Raw genomic sequence first — 19,464 nt, forward strand, 5'->3', positions numbered from 1 at the left:
GTACGTGAACGAAGGAACAGCGAAGGACGAGAGCGAAGGAACGGCGAAGGACGAGAGCGAAGACCGAAGGAACGATGAAAGTTTTAATTTTTCTTTGCACGTACGGTCAAGCTACAGCGAAGGAACCACGTGTGTTTGTTGTTTCTGCCTCGCGGTTTGATATCGGACAAGTGGTTACCAAGTTATGGCCATTTATTTAGCAAACACTTACGTTTTTTGTTTGCACGTACGGCCACGCACGTGAACGAAGGAACAGCGAAGGACGAGAGCGAAGACCGAAGGAACGATGAAAGTTTTAATTATTTTTTTTGCACGTACGGTCAAGCTATAGCGAAGGAACCGTGTGTGTGTTTGTTGTTCTCTTCTCTTTGTGCTTTTCCTTGCGATGAAATTGCAAAATGGCAAAATATTGTTACGGTCCGCGGTTAAGGGTGTTATGTTTGCCGAGCGGAGGCCCCGCGTCCTAACAGTTACCCCCGATTAACCCAAACGTTGGCCGTATCGCGCCTCAGATATTCAATATGGAAAACTCTAAAGCGACCGAATGTAAAGAGGAAGAAGAAGACGTACAGAAGAGTAACGGGATTTATTATTTACACACACAAGCAAAAGGAGCAGTCACGGTTATGTACAGGGAACATTGAAAACGCAGGTGACACAGTGAAAATTACTAGCTTAACTATACAAGCTTAACTTATTCCCTGGACAGAACAAACAGAACAAACTCACCTACACGAATGGGGAATTGCAGAGTGGATTGGCTGGAAGGAGGTGTGTCGCTGGAGGGGGAGGACGGCACGGAGCTGGCTGGGGCTTGATCCCGCACGGGACGTCGGGCTGGACCTCGACGGCCGCTGATGCCACCGATCCTGTCGTGTGCGCGGGATCACGGGTCGGAGCTGCTTGGTGGAGCCGACGCGCTGGTGGGGGGTCTGGCGTGACGGGTTCTCCCCTCTCTCTTTCCTGGTCCAACCACTCTTCACAACCGACAACTCAACGCAACCACTCAACGCAACCACTGACCACCACTGACGACCAACTCTGACCAAAACCACACAACTCAGCTCTTCGCAACTTCTTGCGCGCGCGCCTTTATTGCGCCTCCGGCGATTAAGCCGCCGGCTTTTCGGACACGCCCATCGGTGTGCTCACCTCGGCCCTGGTTGGTCGCGCGACCCTCTGGCTCCGCCCTTGATGACGACGGGCGGGCACGCCTTTCTTCCCCGACCCTGCCTCGTGGCCAATGGCGGCTTTGGGGCGAAAACAACCCACAGCTGTAACAAACTGGCTTGGCCATGACGAAAGGGGAAATGGAGGTTTTGGGAATGGGAATGAAGGGAATCTATCTATTTCACTTGGTGCAATGGAGTGTCATTTTAATGGAAGACAAGGCCTTACCCTGATACACATAATAAGGAAATAAACTACTGAACAAGGGTTTTATAGTGTCCTTCAATGTATGCTTTATGGAATTAACTACCGGGACGCCCTTTGACCTTTACACAACACTGGAGGCAGGAGGGGCCAGAATCAAGCAATGTTACACAACAATTTACCACAATACAACACAATAAAAAAATACAATCCTCATATCCGCAACAATATGTTGGCGCTAATTGAAGAATCGGCCATTAAAACTAATTTGCGATTAATCGTAACTGCGATATGCGAACTTCCGGACAGTGAGGCCTTATTTTTGGTACGTACGTCAACGTACGTATGTCCACGTACTTACCTCTCCGCACATACGGGCACGCACTGGTATATATAATAGCAATAAGCAGCTGCGTGTCACCATCTATGACATTCATACTTGGTGATCCAAAAAAGGTTTGAAGGTTCGGTCTAAACTCTAAACGCCCCAAAAAAGTTTGGTAAACTGTGTGTGATCAGTAGACTACGGATTTTTATGTTAAGAAAATAGGCCTTTTATGTTTTGAAAAGCGGAATTTTTTTTTTTTTATGTGAAAAAATCCCGAAATATTTTTTTCCCCCGTTTTATTCATTTTTTATTATTACCAAGTTTTTCAGAAATCAGTCAAAAAAAGAACAAAAAATGGTAAGCTTTTTCCTGCACAACATTAAGCACTCTGGGCTAGTAAACAGGTAAAAAATGACGTTCAGGTACCTTTATTGCAACCGCATTGTTTGATAAGTAGAGGACTAGAAGAAATTGACAAGACCCTTTTAGGAACGGTTAAAGTAGGTGTTTGAAATCATTATCTTGGTAATGTTCTCCTTGGTGAGGCGGTGTCGGCGGTCAGTGAGGACGTTTCTGTAGACGGAGAAGGACCTTTCCACGTCGACGCTGACGATGGAGCAGTACCTCAAGAGGGGGATGTCAGCAAGCTTGACTCCAGCCGGCACACCAACCTCAGATCCGTGCTGATCTCCATCCAGGATCAAAGCCACTGTCCTCAGCACACCAATGTCGGGATTGCGCTGCAGCACCACCCTGAACTTGGTGAGCAGGATCTCCTTACGGCAGCCTCGGATCTTTTCGAGCTCCTCCTTGGCCTGATCAAGGAGCTGGAAGGCCTTGGCCAGCTCCATGCCGGCCTCCTCCAGCTGCTTAAGGATCTTCGGGATGAACGACACGTGGGCATTTAAGAAGACCAAACTGAGCTTGATGTCCGCCTTTCCGAACAGGTCCTTGGCACTCCGGATTGCCATCGCGTCGTCATCGTTCAGCTGGTCCACAATGTCCTTGACGGCCTCGAAGTGCTCGGCGTAAAACACCGCCGCGTCGATCCACGTCCCCCACCGAGTCAGAATGGGCTCCGGGGGGAGAGAAAGATTGGGCTGCTGCTCCTTCCAAAAGACAACACGCTACGGGGCTTTGACGAACACCTTCTTCGTCGTGGCAATCAGGTCGTTGACGTCCTTGAACATTTCTCGGACTGTCTCGCAGACACGGTGGAGCGCGTGGGCAACACAAGTCACATGCAGCAAGTCCGGGAAGAGTTCCTTCAGGGCATGGCCGGCCTTGATCATATAGGCCGTGGCGTCGCTGACGAGGACCTTGAGGCACTCCGGCTTGAAATCAGGCCAAAGATAGCGCAGCGTGTCATTGACTGCACGCACGATCTCCCCGGAGTTGGTCTTCTCCAGAAACATGCACTGGACGACGTGGGGACGAAAGTACCCCTCCTTGGACAAGCGTCCCGCGATGATGTTGGCCACATATCGACCTGCCGAATCGGTCGTCTCGTCGACGGACAGCCAGATGGGCTGCTGTCCGAGGTCGGCACGGATCCCCGCCAAGGCCTCGTCGTAGCACTTGTCGAGGTAGTGCTTTCAAATCCAGCTTTCATCGGGGATCTGGAGAGTGATGTGCTTCTCCAGGAACGACCGGAGGGCAGGGTTTTCCAATTTCGACCATGGGATGCCAGCGGCCAGCATGGCCTGGCACAGCTCCTGAGCCACGACGTCGCAATTGTGCCTCTTTCCGCCACCAAAGTCCTCCATGGTGGCTTGCGTGACCGTCCTCTTCTTCTTCAAGGCCAAGTTGCTCTTGTGGCGGTCTTCTCGGACATGTTGGACCAGCTCAGACTTCTGCTTCGCCCGGAAAGTCTTTTCACAAGCTTGACAGAAAGCCGTGTCACTCGACACGTACTTGAAGGTGGCCCCATCGCCGCCAGCGTTGAATTCCTTCAGCCACTTGTCACGAAGAGCAGCACTCATCTTGATAGGAGACTTGTTCACACTTTGTGTACACTCTCTCACTGTAGTACACCGCCTCACTGCTGTACACGCTGGGGACGCAACGCACGCAAGTGGACGCAACGTTTTGTTTTTGAGATCGATCGCAGTTAAAAATTTCGATCGCAGTTTAAAATTTCGAAAAATTCCCTAATTTTTTTTAGCGTTGCCAGACATTTTCGACCAAAAAGGGCATTTTATTTTATTTTTCCCGAAAAAGGGCGAAATTCTTTTTTTCTCCGAAAATAGCAAAATAATTTTTTTGCACGCAAAAAAGCCGTTTTATGTGAAAAAATATTTTTTATTTTTCCACATAAAAATCCGATGTGCAGTGATCAGGTTAGAGCTCTGGCTGAATGCTTTACCGCACACACCACACTTGTGCGGTTTTTCTCCTGCACCACACAAAAGGAACACTGTGGGATGAGTAAAGATGATCACTCAGTAAGAAGTACTATTATTATCATAATCATCATAAAAATCATCAAAGCAACAACTAGAAAGCATGTGACAATGCATCATCATCATCATCAACTTAGAGCATCAATTAATCACTGCTCATGTGATTCAACAAGATCCGAAAATATCATAAGTGATCAATATTATTGGGAGGAAATGTGGCCACAAGCTGCCTCCAAATACAGTGGTCATCCTATAAATATGCGTCATGGCAGTGCTAGACATATATACAGACTTGGCATTTAATATGGAATATTTTTTTGTGGGGGTGAACGTACTTTTCAAGATGTCTTAGAACCAAAAGTTCATTGGAATTATGTTGAAATTATTCTAGATTTTGTTAATGTGACCTTTAAAAGAAACAAAAACCACATTTGACATTTCGAAACAAATAAATTGATCCTTGAAAGTGATGTAAACTGATATCAAACTCAATTCATGGACAGTACTGTGTTAAACTTCTGTACGTTTTCCAGAAGTATCTCTTTATTTTGCACATTAGCCAAAAAATTTTTTTAACAAAAACAAAAGTTAAATTACGACTGGGATTACGGACAGTAAAATTACAGTTCAGTACTTCGTGTAACCCCCACGAGCATTCAGGAGAGCACGTACACGTTGAGGCATGCTGTTCACGAGATTTGCCAAGGATTGGACAGGAATCGCTTGCCATGCAGTGACAATAGCCTGCTGCAATTCACGCACAGCGGTCGGCTGCTGGTCCAAGTGGTCGATTTGATGCGTTAATTCTGCCCACAAGTTCTCTATCGGATTCATATCCGGGGACATGGCAGGCCACTCCATATATGCTCTACACCACGGTCAAGAAGAAAGTGTTGGATCATGCGAGGACGATGAGGCCGTGCATTGTCATCTTGGAAGACAAAGTTTCCTCGAAAGGCTGCACGAGCAAATGGAAGCAATGTTTCTTCCAGAATGGCCCTGTACTTGAACTGGTTCAGGTTTCCATTCAGAACAACCAGGTCAGTTTTTCCCCCTGCATGAAAAGCAGCCCAAACGGTCACCCCACCACCTCCAGCTTGGACTCTTGGCACTATACAATCTTTGTTGTAGGCTTCATGCACTTGTCTGCGCACTCGGACGCAGCCATCTTGACGATAGACCAGAAATCTAGACTCGTCACTGAAGATCACGTGATTCCAGTGTCCTGGCTGCCATTGACGGTGCTCTCTGGCCCACTGCAATCGGCGCTGGCGGTGTTGTCTGGTCAGGCGTGGCTTTCTCAGGGGTCGCCTGGCACGATAGCCTGCTTGAACCAGTCGTTGGTTGACTAGCCTTCTGGATACAGGCACATTTGTCAGTTGCTGCCACTCAGCCCTAAGCCGATTAGCTGACTTGGTACGGCCATTGCGGACTAACCAGTGCAGCTGGCGATTATCCCTCCTTGTGGTTCTGCGGGGACATCCTGGCCTCGGTATTGGAGTAGGGACACCCCTCTGAGCATTTCGTTTCAGGATCTTTGACACCTGACCTTGAGTGATGCCATACTGCCGAGCAAAAGCACGCTCTTTCATGCCGTAATTTCGTAAAGCCACCACTCCATGACAAACAGCATTGTCGAGTTGACGGACCATCTCCAGAGGAAGCGGCAATAACCTTTGGAGACGTGCAGCAGTTGTTTTCCACTAATACAGAACGCAACAACCCTTGTATACCCGACTGGGAAGCCAATCGTCAAATGCAGCTGTCCGTACATTTTGCCACGCCACCTGTGATATAATCCTGTTGTTGACTTCTTGCTGCGACAGACAATCAGTGACATGGTTCTTTAAACAAATAAATCACCAAAGTGTAAAAGTTACTCACCAGATTGATATACTGAGTTAAGAAAGTAAACCCAAGTCAAGAAAAAAAATATTCCATATTAAATGCCAAGTCTGTATATATATACATATACATATACATATTGTAACGGTTTTGAGAAATGTAACGAATTTGAGAAGTGTAACGGTTTTTGAGAGGTGTAACAATTTTGGAGGAAGTGTAACGAATGTAAAAAGTGTGGTTTTGTTATGTGTAACACCCTCGTAATGTAAATAATGGTCGCAGCCGTCCTCCTAGTTAATTCCATGAAACTTACACGCAGGCCACGATATATCTTTTTAAATAGTTTATTTCCTTATTCTATGTAGGTTAAATATGTGTTTCCCACTAGATTTACTCTGCATTGTACCAAACGAAATAAGCGTAGGCCCTTTCAATTTCCCCAATCATCTCCGCTCTCCAAAGTTCCTTTCAAAAGCGGTGCGAGTGGTGTTCAATCCCGCAAGCCGCCATTGCCCATGTGCTAATCTCGGAGAAGAAAGGCGTGTCTCCACCTCGTCATAGAGGGGAGGAGTGAGCCAACCCCACTTGGCCAACCAGGACCGCAGTTAGCGACCCGGTAGGCGTGCCCTCGCAGCCGGCGGCTTGATTCCGCCCGGAGTAATAAAAGGGACTGAAAGGGACTGCTTCACCAGATGACCTGGGAGATGAGCGAAGAGGTGACATATGTGAGCTGAGCTGTGAGTGGTGAGATGCGAGACGCTCCAAGCCAAAGAGGAGAGGTACTCGGAGAGGAAACCAGCTTTGGAGAGACGCGCTGAAAGGAGGGAGACGGCTCCACCAGAAGGAGAGGAGCAGGTGTGCCCGAGCCAGCGCGTGACGTCTACAGCATCGGCAGCGGATACGCGACGGAGGGTTTTCCCGCCAAAAACGCGAGGAATTGAGAGCTGCTGCCTCCGACCCTGCCTCCCTCTCCAGCAATCCACCTCAAGCCCTATCTGCCTGCAATATCCCCCGTGTAAGTGTGAACGTCGTCTGTCCTACTCGTTGTCCTGGGGTTAAGTAAATTGAATAGGATAAGCTAACGATGCACTGTGTGACTGCTTCTTCCATCCATTGCTGTAAATAATTTTGGTCGCTCTTTCTTTTTGCTTGTGTGTGTATAATAAATCTGTTCTTCCTCCGTACTCTGTCTTCTTCTCTTTTCATTCTCTTTCGGTCGCTTTAGAGGTTTCCCGATTGAATATCTGTGGTGCGATCTGGTCAACGTCGGGTGGAATCGGGCCAATTGGGGATCCTGTAACGGTCGTGGTTGGACCATCCGCTCGGCCCATCATAACATCTAAACCGCGATCGGTAACAATTGGTGTCTGGGAGTGGGATTCGAGGCCCGAACCAAATTTTTAAAACGTCTAGAAAAAAATTTGGTCAAAATTACGAGCTGCCGAAATTTTGTTGTTTTATAAAACCCGAATTTTGAGATCGCGCCATGGACAATCAAGGCGATCGGATGTCGGTGGGGGAGATAGACGGGTTAGGGGTAACCCAGGACTTAGGGGAAGAAAGGGAGGAGGAGAGCAATGAGGAGGCGGTTGAGGAGGTATCAGACGCACAAAATGGCGTCCTCGCGCACGAGGTATCAGGCACAAAATGGCACTCTCGCGCACGTGGTTGAGGGGGCCACGGCCGCGGAACCAATGAGCGCGGCCCAAATGCAAGCCTTCATGACCCAATTCATGGTGGAAATGCAGGAAAAAAACGATAGTGGGGAAATGGAAAGCAGAATGATGGGGGCCATTATGGGGCAAATGGGGGCAATGAGGGACGAAGCAAGGGCTGATAGTGAGCGATTGGAAGACAGAAGGAGGGCTGATAGTGAGAAAATGGAAAGCAGAATGATGGGGGTAATGAGGGACGAAGTAAGGGGTACCGGTGAGGCGTTAGACAATGGGATAAAAGAGGTAAAGAATGGGTTAACGGGGGTAGAAAACAGAATGGCCGCTCAAGAGAATCAAATGGAAGGGATGAGAAAGGGGTTAGAGGGGCTAGAAAACAGGATGGAAGGCAAATTGCGGGAGATAGGGGAGCAATCCGCCCGAGAAATTAAACAAATGGGAGAGCAGATAGAGGAGGTAAAAATCGGGGTAGAAACCAAATTGGATGCTCAGAGGGATGAATTGGGACAGATGAGGGTGGCATCTACAAAGGAGATGGAGGAGATGAAAGAGGAGATACGACGAGGTGTGAGTGAGGAGGTTTCGGGGCTACGCGAGGAGGTAAAGCGAGGTGAGAAGCGTATGGAGAAAGAGGTGAGAAATAATACGGCTAGGTTACAGGGGGGAATAGAAGATCTGACGGAGGAGGTGGAACAGCTGACGGAGGGACAAAAAGAACTAGTGGAGCAGGTTCAAAAGAACACTGCGGTACTAGGAGGGTTAAAGGCGACACAAAAAGAAATTAAAAATGACTTGATAGCGACACAGAGGCAATGTCAGATGGTACGTGAGGAACTGACAATGAGGGTGGACGAGGTGACAGAAGTAATGGAGACAAAGGACCGAGAGGTGAGGATGCACATAGAGACGGTCACGGTAGCCTTAGAGGATGAACTTGAGGAGACGCACCGGGGAATAAAAGAGGTGAAGCGAAAATTAGAGGAAGTGGAAGAAGAGGTGAGTGAAATTAAGAAGGGACGGACAGAAACTAAAAGAGAAATCCAGGAGGAGGTGATGGAATATGTGCAAGGTCGGTGCTCAACTCATAATGTGATGCTCACTAACCAAATAAAGAGTTTGCAGGTGGCAAAGGAGGTGCGGAGACGAGGTACGGAGGTGAGTGGCAATGTATATGATGTGAGGAAAGCTTCAGTCGGCTTGGGGATTGGTTTGGATCCGGGTGTTCGTGAAAGGCCGTTGGTGAAGTGTGTGACAGGTCTGGTGTGCGAAAAAAGAGGTGTGCGAGAATGTCCGACCATGGGGTGTGTGAGGAAAAAGTGCGCGCCGACCAGTGAGTGTGCTGTCAAGAGTGAGTCGGTCGTAGCGCGTGTGCGAGGGAGCACATGGAAGCGCGGTGTGGTAAGTGTTACAGAGGATGTAACGAAAGAGTGTGCGTGAGAGGATGCGCGAGAAAGGTGTGTAACGGACAGGTGCATGAGGAAAGAGTGTGCTGTCGAGAGTAAGGGTGAGTGCGCGACCGAGAGTGGAGGTGAGAGTAGTGAGAGCGACACGGAGCGTGAGTTGGTTGTGACAGGTGAGCGAGGATGGACACCTGGAATGGAAGGATGCACACCTGGAATGGTAGAGCGTGTGTGGGAATGCACACTTGAGTTGGTCGTGAGGCACGTGGTTGGGTGTGCGAGTAAGAGCACACCTGTGATTGTCACAGAGGAGGTGACCGAGGAAGGGGCGCGAAGAGGTGTGTTGGTGAGGTGTGCGAGCGACGAATGTGTGCCAAAGTGTTCGGTGGTCAGGTGTATGACCAAGGCTGTGAGTGGAATGAGTGTACCGAGGTGTGTAAGGAAAGGTACGAGGAGCATGGGAACAGCAGGAGGTATGAGCAAGAAAGGGGTAGCGTATGCATGTAAGCATGCAGGTGAAGCATCGACGGTAACCGGGTTAGAGGTTAGAACGACTTATAGCCGAATCGGGCCCTCGGTGCGCGTCGGGCAGCTTCGCGTGCCGCGAGGACCAGCGGGGATCCGAACCACGGCGGTTTCGAAGGAACCGCCGTACGCGATCCACGCTGTGCCTCGCTTGGAACGGCCGTGTCCGGGCTCCACTAGGCGGAGCGGGCAGCCCGATAGGAAGGGTCGTCATGGCGACCACTTTCTATTGAGACGTGCCGGCAGGTCGAGATCGGGACATTGGATGGCTCCACGCCGAGGTGGTGCGTGGGATCTCGGCCCGGGTAAGCCCCCGTCCCTGCCACGAATGCGGGACGTATCCAGCCGCTGGCACAAAACAACCCGTATTCATTGCTCGGCTGTACGAAGCCGAGGTTTAGAAGGGAATTGGCGCACCGAGAGGATCTAATAAGTAGACGGGTGATGAGGATAGTGTTTTGGCCCCGAAATTAGAAAAAGGCAAAATTTGATGATTGGCAGTAATGATTGGCAGATGATGGGTAGAATTGGCAGTAAATGGAAATTTTTTGAATTGGCTGAAATTTGGTGTGCCAAATTGATAGTGGGACCTCCCCGATGTGGTGGGTTGGCAAATCCATCATCCCTCAGAGTGGTGGGGGCAAATGCGCTATAGTTTATGGGGTGTATGGCAGTGAAAACTAGCCCGGGTGGGTTAGGATATATCGTGTGTAGGGATCTAGCGAAGATGACATTAGGTGACGTTAAGGTTAGATAGTGACTGATACCTGTAGTGGGGACGCAGGTAGATTAGAGTGGATGATAATGACGTGGGAGCACAATAGTTTAAAGGGACGACTGGGAAGCGCAAGTTTCAGAGGGGAGTAGTTAGCTGAGATGATGCCGTGTGTGAGGATTGAACAGGTGTGATTGAACAGGTGTGATTGCACAGGTGTGCAACTGAACAGGTGTGTGGAGCAGTGTATGAGTGAGTGAAGGTGATTGTGTATTGTGCTGACCCAATGGTCCAGGAAGAGGAGGAGGGTGCAGGTGGCACCAGGTGATTGCACAGGTGTGCAACAACAGGTGTATGTGGCTGTGTGGAATAAATGGTAGTGTGGAATAAATGGAGTATTGGAATGGATGGTCGTGGAGTGAGTATGGTGGAAATTGTGGAGTGGAGTGGATGGTGCGAAGGTGTGAATGGGGGAAGAGTGGACCCCCATCACGGATACCCGGGGCGGGTAGTGTAAGTGTTAGGTAGAGGGTATAGGTAAATTGTGGTTGGATATTGGCATCTGTGGTGCGGGTGACAGAATGGTATTTGGATGGGTGCATTAGTGTTGTGGAAATGGCTGGGCGTGTAGCCTGTTAGTGTGTGTAGTTGGTTTGGGCACTCCACCACTGTGAGGATGTCGGCCAGGTGATGCCGCAGGTGGGCTCTGGGAGCCGGTAGTAGTTGTTGTGGATGGGGCCCGAGGATCCGGAGGACGGACCCGGGTAGCCCAGTGCCAGAGGGCACCGAGTGGGGTGACAGAGCCAGGAGGGGCTTTCCCCAGTTAGTTAGGTTAGGGTGAGGAGCTAGGTAAGCTCGGGTGGCAACTGCAGTGGTGGAGGTGTGCAGGTGGGTAGACCTGCTGGGAGAGCTACACGTCGCAGCCCAGAAATTGTGCGAGGGCACCGGGAGATGAATCGGGGGAGTGAGACCCCAAATTGAGAAGCACCACAGTTTGGTCAATGGGAATTGGTTTTTAGAACCCATAGTGTAAGTTGGCCAATGGATTGGCAGGGAAAGACCCCGGGTAGTGTAAAGTGTGTTAAAGTCATTTAGAGGATAGTTAGGAAGAAGGATCTCCTCGCACCATCTGCATCCACTCACCTGAGGTGACAGGTACTCCGCACCATGCCATGTTTAATTATTTTTGATGCAAATGTTTTGGATTGTGAGACGCATCATGACGTGGGTGTGACATTGTGCGTAAATCCATCTCTTCCTCCTTATGAGGATTGATGATGAATTTGGTGATGGCAAATTTTGAAGTCGAGGGATTGTGGAGACGAATTTGGTATAGGAGAAATATGGGGAAGACGTGACAGTAGTGACGAATTTGTAAATGGGTAGATTTTGTAAATATGGGGTAAGGGCAAGGGTAGTGTAGGTGACAGGGGGGTGACGTACGGTAGGGACGAGCTTTCTCACTTCGCCCTCCGTACGCATTTCGCCTTGCATTGCCTTATTGACGTGTACCCTTGTGACCTTACCCCTCGCTCAATTGTCTCTTTTGTCTCCCACATGACCTGTGCGCCATTGGGTGCCGAGGGGAGCGTGCGTGAGGTGGCCATTGTGCGCACGAGATTCCCAGAACCAGCATGCATTGCGTTGATGTACCACTTTATGGACCGCTGTTCTGCGGCCAAGTACCACTTGATGGACCCCAGGTTCTGGGGCAGGGCACCTCTGTTGGAGACCGGCCATAGTGGCCAGGGAATCTTGCTTGCGGACCTCGGTAAGGTGGCACCTATGCCAAACAGGTGGACCACCCTTAGTTGGCCCCTGAGGCCCTAAATAAAAACGAACACAAGTTGTGCTTTTTATTATTTCCAAGTAGGTCGCATGAAGCCAGAAGACGTCGGGAAGAACATCGGCCCAGCAGAGAAAGAGAAGACCACCACCAGTTGTTTCATTGTGTGTATTATAAACCGTGGTGACTGTGCACCGAGTGGTGCTTTTGGTGCGTTGTGGTGCTTTTGGTGCTTTGTGGTGCTTTTGGTGCTTTTGGGTGCTTTGGTGGTATTGGTACTGGTGCATCGATGCAATGCGTGCTGTCTCCTCCCTCCCAACAGGAATTTCTTTTTCTTGTTCCCTAAAAAGAAAAAAAAAAACAGGTCCTGGGTTGCGTTGTAAATAAGAAATAACGTTACTGTAAATAATGCTCCCCACCGTAAATGTATAGTTTGAGACCAATTCCGTAATTTGGTTATCCTGTGGGCGCAAATCTGTTAGACAGGGTGCAATGCAGCAGGGGGACATATTTATTTGTGTTTTAAGATTGTCACACTCAGGGTCAGGTTAAAAGTAGAGGGAACTACACCTACGTGTCACACTAAGTTAAAGTTTTGTAGGCCCGAGTACGGGCCTGAAGAAAGGAGGGTGCAGTGTAACGGTTTTGAGAAGTGTAACGAATTTGAGAAGTGTAACGGTTTTTGAGAGGTGTAACAATTTTGGAGGAAGTGTAACGAATGTAAAAAGTGTGGTTTTGTTATGTGTAACACCCTCGTAATGTAAATAATGGTCGCAGCCGTCCTCCTAGTTAATTCCATGAAACTTACACGCAGGCCACGATATATCTTTTTAAATAGTTTATTTCCTTATTCTATGTAGGTTAAATATGTGTTTCCCACTAGATTGACTCTGCATTGTACCAAACGAAATAAGCGTAGGCCCTTTCAATTTCCCCAATCATCTCCGCTCTCCAAAGTTCCTTTCAAAAGCGGTGCGAGTGGTGTTCAATCCCGCAAGCCGCCATTGCCCATGTGCTAATCTCGGAGAAGAAAGGCGTGTCTCCACCTCGTCATAGAGGGGAGGAGTGAGCCAACCCCACTTGGCCAACCAGGACCGCGGTTAGCGACCCGGTAGGCGTGCCCTCGCAGCCGGCGGCTTGATTCCGCCCGGAGTAATAAAAGGGACTGAAAGGGACTGCTTCACCAGATGACCTGGGAGATGAGCGAAGAGGTGACATATGTGAGCTGAGCTGTGAGCGGTGAGATGCGAGACGCTCCAAGCCAAAGAGGAGAGGTACTCGGAGAGGAAACCAGCTTTGGAGAGACGCGCTGAAAGGAGGGAGACGGCTCCACCAGAAGGAGAGGAGCAGGTGTGCCCGAGCCAGCGCGTGACGTCTACAGCATCGGCAGCGGATACGCGACGGAGGGTTTTCCCGCCAAAAACGCGAGGAATTGAGAGCTGCTGCCTCCGACCCTGCCTCCCTCTCCAGCAATCCACCTCAAGCCCTACCTGCCTGCAATATCCCCCGTGTAAGTGTGAACGTCGTCTGTCCTACTCGTTGTCCTGGGGTTAAGTAAATTGAATAGGATAAGCTAACGATGCACTGTGTGACTGCTTCTTCCATCCATTGCTGTAAATAATTTTGGTCGCTCTTTCTTTTTGCTTGTGTGTGTATAATAAATCTGTTCTTCCTCCGTACTCTGTCTTCTTCTCTTTTCATTCTCTTTCGGTCGCTTTAGAGGTTTCCCGATTGAATATCTGTGGTGCGATCTGGTCAACGTCGGGTGGAATCGGGCCAATTGGGGATCCTGTAACGAGTGTAACGGTCGCGGTTGGACCATCCGCTCGGCCCATCATAACATCTAAATCGCGATCGGTAACAATATACAGTTGAGGCTCGTGGAAGAGATTGTACTCATACACTGAACGGATCAGGACGTAACAGGACAAAAGGAACAGCAGAGAAAGGGGGGAAACACCAACAGCAGAGTTGAAGGCCAAGATAGAGGGATAGTTAGGCAACCAATGGGTGTGGGGAGGAATGGGGTGCAGGAGAGGAAGCATGGAGCGGACCAGGCAAGATTCTCCATCCAACAATTTGTTGGTCTTCTTCTAGATAACAAGGGGGCATTCCTCAAGTGTGCCGGCAAGTCCTAATTAGCCATTGGCAAGAAAAATGGATTTTTTAAGGAAAAAAAAAAAAGGACATCCTACCAAAAAAAAAAGAAAAAAGGATTTACTTCCGGGTCATTCGCCTAGCAGGCTGAGCTGAGTCGGTCGTCCTGTGTATTTGATTGATTCTGTTGGATTTAGCGTGTGCTGTCGTGTTGTGCTTTGTGTGAATGATTGTGATGGATCCCTGTTTCGTTTCCTGGCTTATGGCGGCGTGTCTGCCCAGGAGATTTGCAGTACTTTGGTTTTTACTCGCCACCAAGTTGAAAATTTCGAACTGTAAGTACCCGCCATGTTTTTTCATTGAGCCTCACGCGGCCCCGGTGTGCGCCTCTCAACAAGACAGTCCTTTTCCCCGTCTCGCCCCACCGCTCGTCCCATCACACGTCCCATCGCCCGTCCCATCGCACGCCCCACCTCTGCACACACCGCTGCATGTACCGAACTTGACTATCCGCTCTAACTCCTCTATCCCGAGGCCTATTCGCTACACTCGGAAAAAACTTTTGTCTTTAAACAACACCACTCGATTGACTCCTGGACTCGTGTCAGGCCTCAGAGAACTTGAAATCGGCGTTGGTCTCCCGAGAAAACGCACAAAGCGAGGCGGGAGGAGAAAGCAGAGAAAAATACCGATTGTGATTTCTCTTCGCGACCAGCGACGGCCCGGCCCACATTTGAATAATTCCTGCGAAAAAGTGTCCCCCTATCAACTTCAATAACCTCATCTATCCCTGTAGAACATACACAGCACCAAAACAACACCGTTCTGACCTGTATCTCGCCTTATTCAACGCTCAGTCTAAGTAGTCCTGACAAGCGAACCGAAATTACCTCTTTTATTCAAGATAATGATATCGACGTGCTTTTTCTGACCGAAACTTGGCTCCGACCCAGTGGTGACGAAGCGAGGTGTGCTGATATCACCCCACCTGGATACACCCTGCAGTCATTTCCTCGCTCCTCCAGGGGTGGGGGCGTGGCTGTTATTTACAGAGACAACTTCTCTCCCTTTGTCTCCTTCACCACGACTTTTTCGTTCGACCATTCATCCTACGAGCTAGCCCATGTCACCTTCACTCTGTCAGAAAACACTCTTCATTTCTTCTGCCTCTACCGACCTCCACCTAACCGGAAAAACAAGCTTACTGACTATGTTCGTGACCCAGCTTCCTAATCTGCTCGACCACTGCAATACTCTTCCTGGTTTTGTCTCGATTCTTGGAGATTTCAACGTCCACTACGACCAACCACAACATCATCTCACTTCAAAGATCATTGACCTCCTTTCTACTTTTAGTCTGTCTCAGTCTGTCTCCCAACCTACACACGTTAAAGGACACATCCTGGATTGGTTAGTGCACAGATGCGATGATTAGTTGGTGCAGTCCACGTCAGTGACCTGTGCTATCACCTCGGACCACTTCTGTGTCACCAGCCACCTGAGTATTGCTGTTCCTCGTCTTCAGCCCACCTTCATCACTGCCCGCAACATTCGTGCCATCGACCGTTCCACCTTTAAAGAGGACCTTCACACCCGTCTCTCTGGCCATTCCTACGTCACTGCAGAAGACCTCGACTGTTGCCTCCGCACAGCGTTGGCCTGTCATGCTCCAGCGACACAGCGCGCCATTCCCAGACGCAGGAGTACTCCGTGGTTCAACGCAGTCAGCGACGAAGTCAGGGCTGCCAAAAAGGAACGACGACGTGCCGAGAGACAGTGGCTGAAGACTGGCCTCACAGTCCATAAACAGTTGTATAACATAGCTAAAAGACTTGTCATAAAAATCATTCTGAAAGCAAAAACGTCATATATTTCTGATCGGATTACTAGGAGCTCCTCCTGCAAGCAACTGTTCAGCATTACCAACTGCCTGTTTGCCACCAAAAATAAATCCGTTCTTCCCACTGTGTTTCCTCAAAACGAACTACTCCAACGCTTCCTGCATTTCTTTCACAATAAAATTCAGTCAATAAGAAACAATCTTGACAAGCAGTCACTCCTTTCCTTCGATGATGCTGAACACTGCTTTCACAGACGACCTCTTAGTTCGTTTACTCCTGTTACTGAGGAAATTGTCAAATGTACAATCCTCAAGTCAAACACAAAAACATGTGATCTCGACCCCCTTCCCACCGATTTGTTTATCGAGTGTTTGGACACCCTCCTCCCATTTATTACTGCAGTTATCAATGATTCTCTGACTACGGGTTCATTTCCGCTTCTCTTTAAGCAAGCTCTTGTTAAACCACTTCTTAAAAAGCCCACCCTTGACCTTAACGACATGAAAAATTACCGTCCTATCTCCAACCTGTCTTTCCTGTCAAAGATCACAGAAAGAATTGTGCTATCACAGATGAATGACCATCTAGTTTCAAATAATCTTTTCAATTCTCGCCAGTCAGCATATAGACCAGGCCATAGCACCAAGACCGCTCTCCTAAGAATAACCAATGATCTTCTGACCTCTCGACTGTGGTAAGGTTTCCGTTCTTGCTCTTTTGGACTTGTCTGCCGCCTTTGACACGATTGACTATAGTGTCTTAATTCGTCGTCTTGAAATCACATTTGGTATAACTGGTACTCCCCTTTCTTGGCTGATGTCCTATCTTACTGATAGAGTGCAAACAGTTGTTGTCAATGGCCAAAAATCAGCCCCTTCTCCGCTTTCCTTTGGCGTTCCCCAGGGCTCAGTCCTGGGACCTATCCTCTTTCTTTTGTACACTCAGCCTCTATTTGATCTTGTTGCCAGACATTCAGTTGATCACCACGCCTTTGCGGACGACAATCAGCTGTACAAAGGAAGCACGATTCAACAAATCGTGCCCACTGTTGAAGTGTTAGAAGGCTGTATTGCCGACGTGAAGGCGTGGATGACCCAAAACAAACTTCAGCTGAACGATGCTAAAACAGAGTCGATGATTGTAAGATTGCACAGATGTCCTCTACAATGTTCACTTCCTACCACTATTCATGTTGGTGAAACCGATGTAAACTTTGTTTCGTCGGCCAAGAACCTTGGTGTGGTTTTCGACTGTAACATGACATTTTCCAAGCAAGTACTTCAAACTTGCAAATCAGCATACTTTCAGCTGCGAAAGATCGCATCCATTCGCCACTTTCTTACTCCTCAAGCTGCTCTAACTCTGGTCTGTGCCCTTGTCCTCTCAAGGCTAGACTATTGTAATTCTTTGTATGCTGGCTGCCCTCAGTTTCTCTTGGATAAGTTATAAAAGGTTCAAAACTCTGCCGCTCGTCTTGTCTGTAAGGCGAAGAAGTCTGACCATGTTACTCCGCTTCTTGAATCTTTACACTGGCTGCCTGTCTCTGCTCGTGTGCAATGCAAAATTTGCACACTATGTTATAAATCATTGTGTGGAACGGGACCTCACTATCTCTCCGATTTGCTCACTCTCTATGAACCTCGGCGACGGCTTCGTTCAAGCGACGACTCTATGACCTTAGAGCCGCCGCGCACCAGCACCAAGTCGTTTGGTGAGAAATCCTTTTCCTTTGCTGCACCTCTGCTCTGGAATGACTTGCCCTCCTCTGTTCGACATGTTGACTCTCTTCCTGCCTTTAAAACCTCCCTCAAAACCTATCTGTTTCACAAGTCCTTCAAAGTCTAAGTCCTGTTTTCCCTTTGGTTTGAGGTGGGACAGAGATCAAGAGTATGTCTGTGTACATGTGCGGGGAGTGAGGGGAGGAGGAAGGGGAGTACACATCTGTGGGTTTTGAATGGGGAGGGAGAGGAATAGGGCAAGAGTGAAGGTGTGTCTGTGTGTGTGTATGTTTGTGTGTGTGTGTGCGGTGTGTGTGCGTTCGCATGATAATGTAAAGCGCCATGAGGGTCGTTTACTCTGCTTGATGGGGCTATATAAGACTCCTTTATTTTTATTATTATTATTATTATTATTATTATTATTATTATTATTATTATTGCAGACCACGAGCTTGGAATTAAACAATGTTGCGGGATACTTGTGCGTGGGATGGGCAGCAACCATGAACAATAGTCTGGGGAGAGATGGGGGGTGGCCACAGTGTCTTTCACAAAGACTTGGCAAGTTTTCACCGGCACCCTGAACATGCTACAAGTTCCATCCCGTATATGCAAGGGTACTGCCACAGTGGCATAACCCCGCCTTCTTAACGATACAACCAGCGAGTCAGATTCAGAACTGAATCCCTGTCTTGGATGCCATCAGGCATCCCAACAATGCCATCAGGTCTTTCAAACCAGAGATTCTCCTAAACATCGGGACAGGCCGTTCGTCCAGCCGGACTCTCATCGTGCTAGTGTTGGTTTTGCCTTTCAATCAGGCCCTGGTGGGAGTACAGGTGAGATGATCAGGCAGTCCAGAAAGTAGGCCTCATGCCCGTTATAAACTAGCAAATAAACTTTCGTATTCGTATTTACCTTTCCAGGTGCAAAACAGTCGTGGTTTGTACGTGGGAATGTGGGCCACTGCTGTTTTCATGGGTGAGAGACATATGATGGGCAACAACAAGGGTTTATATGACCTAAAGGTCCTCCATAGGTCCTCCACCTACAAGATATGTGGACATGATTACATAACTTGCCAGTTGGAGCAAGAAGTCTCTCTCCATTCCCCCAAAAGTTTCATTTCCCCAAACCCCCCCCCCCCCCCCCCACCCCCCACCCATTCTATTTCAGGATTAAAAGAGAAAACTGTGATCGTCATTGGTTACACTTACAGGTGGTCATCAAATGGACTAATGCAAGCAAGTCAGGATTGAGAGCTGTCAGTCATCATTCAACGGGTCATCAAGACCATGTCTATGTGACTAACGTCAAAACATCAGCAGATTACGAATATCACGTGAAGTGACAGACGACGAAAAGGCTTTTTCTACTACAGAGGGGAGCGACAAGGTTACAAAAGTAAATAAATACTATTATATGATGAAGAAGAAGAAGAACTCACGGAGCACGGTCAGCTGGAAGCCTGGAATGCTGGAAAAGCTCAACGACCAACTCCGGGAAACTGAAGAGGGAATCAAATGGAAATCCAGGAACTGTGCTTGGATGATCTCACGTACAATGAACCAGCCCTGAGGTCTGTGTGGGAAATAAATAAATGCGGGAGAACCCAATCGTGACCAGACGAGCAAGACGCTTCCTTTCCAAGGTCTCGCGATAATTGCCTGGGAAACTACCTTATAGATTTTCCGCCGTTTCTCAGATCTAAGACGATCTATATATTCCACTTTAAATTTCCATACTCAAATGAGAAAAAA

At 48.6% G+C, this 19,464-nt stretch overlaps 1 protein-coding gene across 4 annotated transcripts in view; it reads right to left on the minus strand.

Moving 5' to 3' along the window:
• ATP6V1H (ATPase H+ transporting V1 subunit H) overlaps positions 1 to 19,464 on the minus strand; it is a 77,783-nt gene that overhangs the window by 35,686 nt on the left and 22,633 nt on the right. For 3 of the 4 annotated variants that reach the window (XM_078777757.1, XM_078777756.1, XM_078777758.1), the window contains exon 2: positions 19,152 to 19,285. The gene's annotated coding sequence lies outside the window, so the exon portion shown is untranslated. Of the gene's footprint in view, positions 1 to 18,622; positions 18,753 to 19,151; positions 19,286 to 19,464 lie in introns of those variants that run through there. The other variant, XM_068117536.2, reaches the window with a different exon arrangement.

Source organism: Myxine glutinosa, chromosome 5 (genome assembly GCF_964187855.1).
Source record: "Myxine glutinosa chromosome 5, kmMyxGlut1.1, whole genome shotgun sequence".
NCBI classification, from domain to species: domain Eukaryota; kingdom Metazoa; phylum Chordata; class Myxini; order Myxiniformes; family Myxinidae; genus Myxine; species Myxine glutinosa.